This window comes from Podarcis tiliguerta (assembly GCF_965153285.1).
Source record: "Podarcis tiliguerta genome assembly, chromosome: 2".
In the NCBI taxonomy this organism is placed as follows: Eukaryota; Metazoa; Chordata; class Lepidosauria; order Squamata; family Lacertidae; genus Podarcis; species Podarcis tiliguerta.
In genome coordinates this window covers 12635434-12647351 of record NC_139535.1, presented here as the reverse complement: position 1 = coordinate 12647351, position 11918 = coordinate 12635434, and the positions used below count along the sequence as shown (strand labels likewise).

At 45.7% G+C, this 11918-nt stretch overlaps 1 protein-coding gene across 1 annotated transcript in view; it reads left to right on the top strand.

Annotated features, from left to right (window-relative positions):
• The first annotated feature begins 1285 nt into the window (after nt 1–1285).
• The window catches only part of PRRC2A (proline rich coiled-coil 2A), a 44979-nt gene continuing 34346 nt past the window's right edge, over nt 1286–11918 (top strand). The window contains exon 1 of the mRNA XM_083424536.1: nt 1286–1487. The gene's annotated coding sequence lies outside the window, so the exon portion shown is untranslated. The remainder of the gene's footprint in view (nt 1488–11918) is intronic.

Below are 11918 nucleotides of genomic sequence, written 5' to 3'. Positions count from 1 at the left end.
CCGGACACTGAGGTCCAGCTCTGAGGGCCTTCTGGCAGTTCCCTCATTGCGAGAAGTGAGGTTACAGGGAACCAGACAGAGGGCCTTCTTGGTAGTGGCACCCGCCCTGTGGAACGCCCTCCCTTCAGATGTGAAGGAAATAAGCAGCTATCCTATCTTTAAAAGACATCTGAAGGCATCCCTGTTTAGGGAAGTTTTTTAATATTTAATGCTGTATTGTTTTCAACACTTGATTGGGAGCCGCCCAGAGTGGCTGGGGAGACTCAGCCAGATGGGCAGGGTATAAATAATAAATTATTATTATTATTATTATTATTATTATTATTATTATTATTATTATTATTTTAATATAAACACACACACATACATTCTAGGTAAAGGTAAAGGTACCCCTGCCCGTACGGGCCAATCTTGGCAGACTCTAGGGTTGTGCGCCCATCTCACTCAAGAGGCCGGGGGCCAGCGCTGTCCGGAGACACTTCCGGGTCACATGGCCAGCGTGACATCGCTGCTCTGGCGAGCCAGAGCCGCACACGGAAATGCCGTTTACCTTCCCGCTAGTAAGCGGTCCCTATTTATCTACTTGCACCCGAGAGTGCTTTTGAACTGCTAGGTTGGCAGGCGCTGGGACCGAACAGCGGGAGCGCACCCCGCTGCGGGGATTCGAACCGCCAACCTTTCGATCGGCAAGCCCTAGGCGCTGAGGCTTTTACCCACAGCGCCACCCGCGTCCCTCTAGATAGATACATTCTAGATAGCATTGAAAAAACAAAGTGGTAAGGAGAAATATGAAATAATTTTGAAAAATTTATGGGGGGAAAAAATCATGAATAAAACATCACACCCACTCAAGGAGGCCACAGATAATTAAGAACCAAATGCCTGGTGAAAAAAAGAAATGTTATGCGTACTTAAAACTGCACACCCATATATATTCAACCAGCTCCTAGGCACCGTTTAAGATTACATCCAGGATCACTGCCACTCTGGTCGGTTTGCTTTTGCAACGCGTTGCTGGAATTCAAACCTCCAATGGCCCCTATTTGAATAAATACAACCACTTTCTGCTTTGCAAAGAGTGAGGGAAAGAGGAGCCAATTCCACAGATCAGGAGCCGCGCCGCTATTGCACGGATTACGCCGAATTTCCAGACTCCCTTTGCGACACCTGCCCGTTGAACTCCCTCGAACCCCCGCCCGCCCGCTTCCCTGTTTTCGAACTCCCTTCCTTCGGGGTTTTGCCCCCTTAGCCCCGCCTCCCGTGCAGCGTGTGGGGGCGTGGCTTCGCCGCCGCCGCCGGGGCCTGGGACCCGGATGGCCGTTTAGTCGGTGCTTAGACGCCGAGGCTGCCACATCGGGCCTTGGACAAATTACAAAGCAAGGGGGAGGGGGGGACAGCGTAATCCGCCTCCATCCTCCGCCTAGATTTCCCTTCCGCCCCCGGGAAGCTCGTATCCGGATAGAGCGGACCGAGCCCGATCAGACGAGGTGGGTATCGGCCTGGTTCGCGCCCGGTAACCCTCCGCTTGAGCGCTCGCAGGGCGGCGCTGGTGCGAGGGAAGAGGATAGGTCGGCTCGAGCCGGTAGAGCGCTCAGGCCTCCGCCATCTTGTCCCTTACTTCATCCTCCTCGGCCGCTCTCCCCGCAGCCGAATCCGCGTCCATCCGCCCCTCAGGCCCCTTTCCCCGCTCCCCATGGCCAGCCGTGCCCTTCCCAAAGCGCTGCCCTTGTGGCTCCAGGCGGGTATTTGCCCCACTGGAGGGCAGTCGGGCTCCCAATGGCTGCCTTCCCCCGGGGTAGAGCCGCCTACAAAGGGAGAGTGAAGAGGGTGCTCTCTCTTCCTGACTCTCGCCTTGGACCCCCCCCTCCCGCAACCCGGGCTTGGCTGTTCACACGACGGCGGAACCTGCGGGTTGGGGAGGGGTCCATTGACGAGGGGGCGCTAACAGGCCTTTGGGGGGTTTGAGGCTTCAGGTGGAGTTCAGTTGTGACCCCCCCCCACCCTCCATTACCCGACACACCTGGTGTTTTTTGTGGGGTGGGGGGGGGTGCGATTTATCTTAAATTTGGAGAGGGCCGTGAGTGAGGTGTGGAAATACAAAGGGCCAAGATGGTTCTGGAGCAGGTGGGGCTTTTTTAATGCGGGTGGGGGGGATTATAAGGCCCAGTTAATCGCCTAGTATCCATCTCTAGGGTGGTCTGAAGTATTGAGGCTGTATTTGGGGGTGCTGGGGTTTCCTTTTTCCCTCCCCAACACCGCACACAACATTTTATCTGGTGCCTCTAAAAGATTTCCCCTTTAGAACCTATGGTGAAATCTAAATGGATATTTTAGGGGATAAAGGGCTGGTTTTTGTGTGTGTATGAGAGAGAGCACAGAAATTTGAGGCTGAATCCAGCCATTCCTTTATCCCTTTGCATTTCGCCCTCTATATTTTGTATTAACTTCTATTTTGATTTTTTTGTGGTCTAAAATACCACAGGGTGGTGGTGGGTACACTTTTCTACCCCAGCATACCTACAGTATAGTATCGACATTTGAGATGTGTGGCACTATTGGAATGAGGAGGTGAAGTTGGTTGAAATCCATTTTTTTATACATAAAGGAGTTTCTTTAAAATAAGAAAGTATTAGAAGCATCCAAATGTTTTGGGGAGGAAAGGGGAGATGTGGTTTGATTGAAACTGGTGTGTGTGTGTGTTTAGAGCATGATACTGTAAGGCTCTTGAGGTTTGCAGCTGTATATATCATTAATTAAGTCAACCTCTGCCTTCAGGTTTGCTGTAATGTATTAAAACATTTTTCTCCCCAGGAAAAATCCAAATGTCGGAAGGGAGGGGTGGAGTAGGGGACAGGAGGTGTGGCCTTTTTTTAAAAAAAAGAGAGAATGGTTTAAAGGCAGCAGCACTACTATTTGAAGAGGGCAGCTAAATCATCGTCTTCATTGCCTACGCTAGTACCCCGCGGGATTGAGAAGATACCCTAAATAAGGGCAATATTGAGGTAGTCGTGAAGTTACAGCCGTGTTAATTGAGAGATGAACCGCTGAGTTATAAAAACCCGTTTTATTGCAGCTGCACTTTAAAAAGCAAAACCTGTTAAGCAGGCAGCTTTTATGATGGTTTGGGGGTATCGCTGAAAATCTAGACATGGTAGGACTACAGTGGCAATATTAGTAGTTGGGTGTTATTTAAATAGAAAATTTTATCTGTTTGGGGGTGATGAATACCTCTCTTTGAAGCTAGTATTGAGACTAGGGGTGTGCCTTTGGGGAAAGTGAGAGTGGCTTGTTCATCTAAAGCCTTGTTTCTTCTAGCACGCTCAGACACAGTGGATTGGAAGGAAAAGAAGTCCTCATGACTTGTGTGGTTAGGAAAGATTAATGGCTTCTTGTTTTATATATCCCCCTCCCCTCCCTTTTTGGTATTTTTAATCGAACAGCCGGAATTAATTTAGCTTAAAAGTGGAGTTCAAATTTCCCAGCATTGTGGCAAGAGGGTGGGGTGATAGTGATTTGTAAAGGGTGTATAGTGACACACACAAAAAAGTGAGCTAATATGGCTCCCTTTCATTTCAGAACCACAAGTCTCAAAATGGGGTGGTTTTAAAAAATAATGGGTGTGTTTATTCAGCAAGAAGGGGGTCCTCTTCTCCCTCCCCCCCCCCACCAAAAGGCACAACACCCCCCCCACCCCAAGAAAAAATTAGGTAGCCAAAGCCAAGGTAGCTTTTTGACGAGTGTCTTAACTGGGTCCTTGCCAGGTTTACCCGTGCACAAAAAAAGAGAGCATGGCGATTCTGAGGAAAGGGTTAGAAATGAAATCTAATTGCCAGGTTTTGCATTTCAAGACAAGCAAATTTGCCCTAAATATTAAGCCCTTTCATGCAGATTTACAGGGTTGCTGGTGCTGGTTGTGAGGAAGAGTGAGAGTGCCTCCCCCCCCCCCTTCAGTTCTCCCATAGGCTTAGATCCCAGTTTTTCCATGTTCATTTTGGGGTGCTAAATGCAAGGGGGAGGGGTTGCTGAAGTGATGCCTATTTGTTTCTCTGCTTGATTCAGAACCACCCTTTTTATAAAATGGTTGTTCGAGGAGGACTGTCTCTTCTGGTGCTTCCCTGTTCCGGTGATGGAATTTAGGGGGGGGGGTTGGTTTTTTCCCATGGCAATTACTCCTAATTTCAGATTTATGTTTGCTAATTGAGCACAGAGTGTTTTTTCTTCGTGAACATGGTTTCAAACTAGGAGTGTCTTCTTTGACTTTAGAAAGCTATTCCTCTCTAATGCAGCTTTGGGATTCTGCAGATAAATTGAATATACTGTATTAATAATTAATGGCTGCTGATTCAGTTTTTGGGTGGCTTTGAGGGGTTTTTTGATCTGTGGGGGGGGTTCTTCTTTTTTCCTCTCATCAGCCAGTTTTAAAAATCCTTAAATTGAGGTTTTAATTGCTAGAATTATTAAATGTGTGGATGTATAAACTCGTTTTAAACATGTGGATTTACAATAAAAGAACAGCCAGTGCTCAGAAGGATGGGATGCAATCCTAGCAGAATGGGGTTGGCAATCTAGATTCCAGAAAGACTGTATAAATTAATTAAATAAAAAAATCAGCTGCAACTAGTAGGGTGTGCTATTTTTAAAACTGCTATTGGCTTGTTTTTGCTCAGGTGCCATTATATCTGGTTGTGCAGTGCTGAGGGAATTGGACATCTTAGCTATGCATTATGTAGTGAAAGGAAGAGAGAGGGCGGTGGTATTATGCTAAATGTCTCTTCAAAAGGCAATGCAGAAGAGTTAATTAAATACTACTAAAATAACATCAATTCATGATTATCTTAACTCTGATAACAGAACAGTAGTAACCTTTCCTATCTATGGTCAGAATCCTCTGCTTTTTAGCATAAGGCAAGTGAAGTGGCCCAAATGTTCTTAATAGATGTGCAGTACTGGATACTTTTTAAGGTAATGTGCTCATACAAATTCATACATTTTGTTTTTTATATATGTAAGTCATTTGCAAACACAATTGCCCTGATCCATCTAATGGGCACCTGCATAGTCATATGGGTGCTGTGTAGTGGTCTCAGGCCTAATCCAACTATGGTTGGATATCAGACAATAATGCTGAATAGCTGTTTTGACAGAAGAAGCTGGGGGGGGGGGGGGGCTACCTCTAGAGCCTCCCTCTTCCCTGAATACTTGATGGAGTGTGATTGCTGATTGCCTGACAGGCTGTGCACACATAATTGAATTATGGCCAGAACATCTTTTTACAGCATCGGCTGGCATAAATTGACTTTAAACATTGCATGATGTTTGATTGAAATTTTCCCAAAAAAAATACATCCGAATTTTGTTGTTTTGTTTTATGAAGCATCTTTGATTCACACTGTCATCTGTAAATAAAACAATAAATTGTGGAAGGGAAGATTTCTCAGTACGGTGAGTTCTGCGGGAGTGTTTATAAATGAATATGATTCTAGGTGACCAATAGAGTGGCAGTCATTATTGATAGTGCCCCCAGTAGTCTGATGATAGTACAGTGCTCTTTTGAGCCTTTATTCTTTCAAGATGACACTTTACAGATAGGGCTTGTAATTAAGTATAATTATGATTTAGATGTTAGGAGGCCTTAACTGTGACATGTGCCTGGTAATGGATTAACCGCCACTGGAATCTTAAATGTATTCCTCAGTATATCTATGAACACAATGTGTCAAAGACTCCCCCTCCCCTTTCCCTGTAGCTGAGTTACATTTTTAGGATTGACACATAAAAAGCAAGAGGTGTACATCATAGCAAATATTACTCATTCTGTAAAAATGATGAGTCAAAAGAAATAATCCATCAGTAGACTTGGTGTTAATTTTCATTTGCAAACTGACTTGATAATGTTTGCAGTCCTACAAAGTAATTTTTTAGCTTATATTTGGGGTGGGGTGGTGGTTTGGATGTGTGTAGGTAAAACATTGGTTGTCATTAGGTGCAGAATTCAGTTTTTGATGGTAGTTTTGGTATCTAGTGGCCAGGAAGTTGAGTGTGTGTTGGACCCACTCGCCCTTCCATTTTTACCTTGCTGTATTGGGTATGTGTAAAAGGTAAAAGGTAAAGGTACCCCTGCCCGTACGGGCCAGTCTTGACAGACTCTAGGGTTGTGTGCCCATCTCACTCAAAGAGGCCAAGGGCCTGCGCTGTCCGAAGACACTTCCGGGTCACGTGGCCAGCGTGACATCGCTGCTCTGGCGGGCCAGAGCCGCACACGGAAACGTCGTTTACCTTCCCGCTAGTAAGCGGTCCCTATTTATCTACTTGCACCCAGGAGTGCTTTCGAACTGCTAGGTTGGCAGGCGCTGGGACCGAAGGACGGGAGCGCACCCCGCCGTGGGGATTCGAACCGCCGACCTTTCGATCGGCAAGCCCTAGGCACTGAGGCTTTAACCCACAGCGCCACCCGCGTCCCATTGGGTATGTGTAGGAGCTGCTTAAGTGTAGTGTAATACCACATGACTTGGGTGGTGTGTTTGAGTAGCATTACCATACCTCTTCATGAGTTTTTCCATAAATTCATGGGAACTCTTTCTCTGATAATCAATGTGGTTGTGAAGTTCCTTCAGTTTGTGGTTTCAGTAAGCTATTACAGCTTTCATGCTGTAATGTGCCCATCAGCTTTTTCTTGCTGTGATTGGCAAAAAGATAAAAACACAATTAAAACCCAGCAGCATTAAGGCTTATTGTTAATAGAGCGGGTGGCTAATATGTTAATGCACCAGTGCATTCCAACTCCACAATTCTATGATTATATGTCCCCTAAGTTCTATGATAAAGAGGTTGAGTTGGTTCTTCATGGACTACATGCCATTTCTGAAACCAAATAACCTCCTCATATACCATAAAAGCAGCTGATGTGTCTACTTGAGCTGTAATACACTGAATTGGTCCAAACCCTGTTGTTTGCAGTATGAAGGAAAAGCTAGTTAGACCCAGATGGTTACTCTGAAAGCGCCTTTGATTGGCCATGCTCGCATGTGTAATTCTGTTTGCAAGCTGTATTTTGACATGCCTCCAAACCATAGTTTGGTGTTGGTTTGCCATCAACCAGGCCTGGAAGCTTCTCCCCTCACACGTGCAGTAATAGGAGGAGGATGTGCGCAACTCAGCTCATTCTCCTCAACAAGGGAAATGAATGGGGTTCACCAAAAGAGCTGATTACAGTGGTACCTCGGGTTACAAACACTTCGGGTTACAGAAGTAGTACCTTGGGTTAAGAACTTTACTTTAGGATGAGAACAGAAATCGCACGGCGGCAGTGGGAGGCCCCATTAGCTAAAGTGGTACCTCAGGTTAAGAACAGTTTCAGGTTAAGAACGGACCTCCAGAACGAATTAAGTTCGTAACCAGAGGTACCACTGTACTCCTTCAGTATTTCTAGTCTTGAGCCTAGTACTAGATTGGGACAGATCTTAGTTGCAAATAGCCACTGATGTGTTTAGAGTTGTAAAATTTCTGTAAATGTAGAAACTATTTTTGGGGTGAAGGGACTGGGAATTTTTTGGACAAATTGAAAAAGCGCAACGCTTCTTTATTATGTACCCTATACATATTGAAAGAACTTTATTCCTTTAGGAACATAGAATTATAGAACTGTGGAGTTGGAAGGGACCCTAAGGGTCGTTCTTCCAACCCTCAGCAATGCATGAATTGCAGCTAAAGAATCCCTGAGAAAAAGCCACCCAACCTATGTTCAAAAACCCCCAACAAAGCAGAGTCCACCACCACCTGTGGGGAGTCTGTTCTACTGTCAAACAGCTCTTACCACCAGAAGGTTCTTCCTAATGTTTAGTTGGAATCTCCTTTCTTGTAGTTTGAATCCATTGGTTTGGATCCTCTGGAGCAGCAGAAGACAAATTTGCTCCATCCTCTCATGGGACAACCCTGTTCTGTCAACTCTCAGTTTTCTTCTGAGCTAAACGTACCCAGCTCCCTTAACCATTCCTCATAGGGCTTGGTTTTCTCCTCTGCATCCTACACATCAAAACCCTGGCTCACGTGCTCAGTGAGAGTTGCTCTTTCTCCAGGAACGAGACCACACAGTAAGCCAGCTGGGCGTGGAAGACAAGATTCATTTTGTATAACCTGGTTTGGCATCCTGTGTGGTATATTAAAAGTAGTTCATTCTGACAGTACAGGGTACCCTGGTTGTCAAACTTAATCCGTTCCGGGAGTCTGTTCAACTCCTGGAACCGTTCGAAAACCAAGGCACGGCTTTCGATTGGCTGCAGGAGCTTCCTGCACTCAAATCGGAAGCTGGGTCGGATGTTCGGCTTCTAAAAAACATTCGCAAACCGGAACACTTACTTCCTGGTTTGCAGGGTTCAGGAGCCAAGCCATTCGAGAACCAAGGTACCATTGTAATTACAAATTCCTTTTTATTATAAATTTTGGTCATAAATGCATCTGTAAGCTGCAGTTCAGTAAGAAGTCCAGCATCTCTTTGGTTTTCCAGTTTTGGAGGAGAAGGCATAACACACACACGCGCACACACCGAAGCAACCAACATTATAGTAAAACAAATAATTATTCGGAAAAATATGCCTTCTCCAGTCTTGCACAGTGTCAAGCAGAAATAATAATAGCTAAGAAAAGGAGGAAGGGGAAACAAAACTCAGATGAACGCTACATGAAATGTAATCATTTTCTTTTTCTAAGCTAGCTCTATCGGTTTCTGTTGTTTCACATTTGTCATCATATTTCTCTTGCAGTTCTAGAAAGGGAAGGTTTGCCCAGATTGAAACAAACTTCTCCCCTTTCACATGTCAGCTTATTTCTTGATTTGGTGTGAGTACTTCCAAAAATAGAGCAGTTTCTTTCACATGCCGCAGAAGCTGGGTGAATCTGAAGTGGGGTAAGAAGCAAGGGAGTTGGCTTGTGTAAAAACCTTGCCGCCGTGTTGCAGGAGAGGTGTGCTTGGCAGGATCCCAGACAGCATTCCTTGGTCAAATACCTTTTGAAAACACCTTTCCAACGCTGAGTCCTAAGTGTGCTGCTTGTTTTGTAATCGAGGCAAGTGCAGGAGCAGTGCTTTCCTCGCTTAACATTTCTACCTTTGCATCATGGATCCAACGGATGTGCAGCAGCATGAGTTGGATGCCAGCAAAGTTCTATTTCCCTGGACTTCCTCCCATTCCTAGCTCTTTGGAGCCTAGTCAAGAAGATCCACCAACAAGAGGAAGGCCACAGGCAGAGAGGGCATTGAATCCGCCTTCCTTTTCTTGTGACAAAGGGTGTGGCCTCCAAGAGCAGAAATGCATCTTGCTCTTGCGTTTGAGAGTTGTAATCTCAGTGTATAACTCAGGACTTGCTTGTCCTCGGTGTACAGCAATTGCGCTAATCTGATACTGTACATGGGCTTGCATAAAAGTCTTCCTGTTACAGTTTTAGAAATTGGGGGGGGGGCTAAATATATAAGCACCTAGTCTTTAAGAAAAATTCAGCATTCCTAAAGCAAATACCGTATTTTTTGCTCTATAAGACTCACTTTTTCCCTCCTAAAAAGTAAGGGGAAATGTGTGTGCGTCTTATGGAGCGAATGCAGTTTGCACAGCTATCCCAGAAGCCAGAACAGCAAGAGGGATTGCTGCTTTCACTGAGCAGCGATCCCTCTTGCTGTTCTGGCTTCTGAGATTCGGATTTTTTTTTTTTTTTTCATGTTTTCCTCCTCCAAAAACTAGGTGCGTCTTGTGGTCTGGTGTGTCTTATAGAGCGAAAAATACGGTAATTTATTTTCCAATTTTTGAGGGGAAATGGGGTGGTTTTTTGCTGGTTTTGGGGGAGAGCATTTAGAAGTTTGCAAATCTCTAATACAGTAAAGCATGTTTCGTGACTCCAGGTTTTTAAGGAGTTAAATGGGCAGCAGTGTGATATTCTGATTAGGGACGTGTGTGACAATTGCAATTTTGCATCTTTTCAAATGTAACTTTTCAGAACTGAGCTGCGATTTTGATTGCTAATATGTAACTAGTCACTGGCAAGGCCATCTTAACCTCAGCTAAACCAAAATTCCAAAGTAAGGGTGGCGTTGAAATGCTGAGTTAAAAAAAAAAAAAGTTAATTTATTCCCAACACAAACTGTATTTTGAGTTAGCCATAGCTTGCATGACTTCACATTTCAAGATGCAAATGCTCCTCTTGCGACATTTTAAATCTTTGCCAACCTTGCAGTGGCACATTTGTTTTCCTGCCTACCTCGTGACACTCAAAACATGCAGTTCTGTGTGTTTGATATAAGCTAAATAAAATCACCCAAGATTGGCAGGTTGGGGAACAGAAACTCAGGTATATCCGCTAATTGCCAAATGGCACCTTAAATCTAGGTTACAGTCACCACAATGGGATGTCTTAAGTCCCCTTTTTGTGTGGGTTTTTTTTATTAATTTCATTTCTGTGTTGCTTTATATTTAAAAAACAAATCTCAGAGTGGTTTTATAACACATTCAACATCAAACAAAACAATCCAGAATAAAACAATTTCACTCTTTGAGGAAAATATTTCAGATCCTTCTCTAAGCAGCATTTTGCTTTCCCCAGTTGCCTACCTGGCATCCAGATCTCCTCTTGGCCGCAGCTGGATCCATTCCTGGCTAGTTTCTAATGCTGTAGGGGAGGGATGGAGAGTTCTGTGGCCCAGCCAATGAAATCCATCCCCCTAAAAAACAACAACATAGAACTTGATGGGAGGCACTGAGAATGTGGCCTGCTCCTATCTGCATTGACTGCCTTAGAGTCACTTCCTCAATCACACTACAGTGTGATGGGGTTGTAAGAGTGGGGTGGAACATTAGCCATTGTTCTTTCTCTAAATTGGTGACTTCCGCTCCGTTTGCATGGTGTACTTACTGGGATGTTTGCGTTCTTGTCAAAAGCAGTTATTCCTACAATAGTAGCAGGCACAATATGGCAAGTAGTACAGTCATAGGTAAAGGTAAAGGGACCCCTGACCATTAGGTCCAGTCGTGGCCAACTCTGGGATTGCGGTGCTCATCTCGCTTTATTGGCCGAGGGAGCCGGTGTACGGCTTCCGGGTCATGTGGCCAGCATGACTAAGCCGCTTCTGGCGAACCAGAGCAGCGTATGGAAGCGCTGTTTACCTTCCCACCGGAGTGGTACCTATTTATCTACTTGCACTTTGACGTGCTTTTGAACTGCTAGGTTGTCAGGAGCAGGGAGCAAGCAACGGGAGCTCACCCCGTCGCGGGGATTCAAATAGCCAATCTTCTGATCGGCAAGTCCTAGGCTCTGTGGTTTAACCCACAGCGCCACCCTCGTCCCTAGTACAGTCGTAAAGGTAAAGGTACCCCTGCCCGTACAGGCCAGTCATGTCCGACTCTAGGGCTGTTCGCCCATCTCACTTAAGAGGCCGGGGGCCAGCGCTGTCCGGAGACACTTCCGGGTCACGTGGCCAGCGTGACGAAGCTGCTCTGGCGAGCCTGCACCAGCGCCTCACACGGAAATGCCATTTACCTTCCCGCTATAAGGCGGTACCTATTTATCTACTTGCACTTAAGGGTCTTTCGAACTGCTAGGTGGGCAGGAGCTGGGACCGAACGACGGGAGCTCACCTCGCGGGGATTCGAACCGCCGACCATACAATCGGCAAGTCCTAGGCGCTGAGGTTTTACCCACAGCGCCACCTGCGTCCCAGTACTGTCATACCTCGGGTTAAATGTGCTTCAGGTTGAGCATTTTCAGGTTACGCTCTGTGATGACTCAGAAGTAACAGAGCACGTTATTTCCAGGTTTTGCCGCTTGTGCAGACGCTCAAAATGACATCACGCGCATGTGCGGAAGCGGCAAATCACGACACGCGCAGACGTGGGTTGCATTCGCTTCAGGATGCGAACGGGGCTCCGGAACGGATCCCG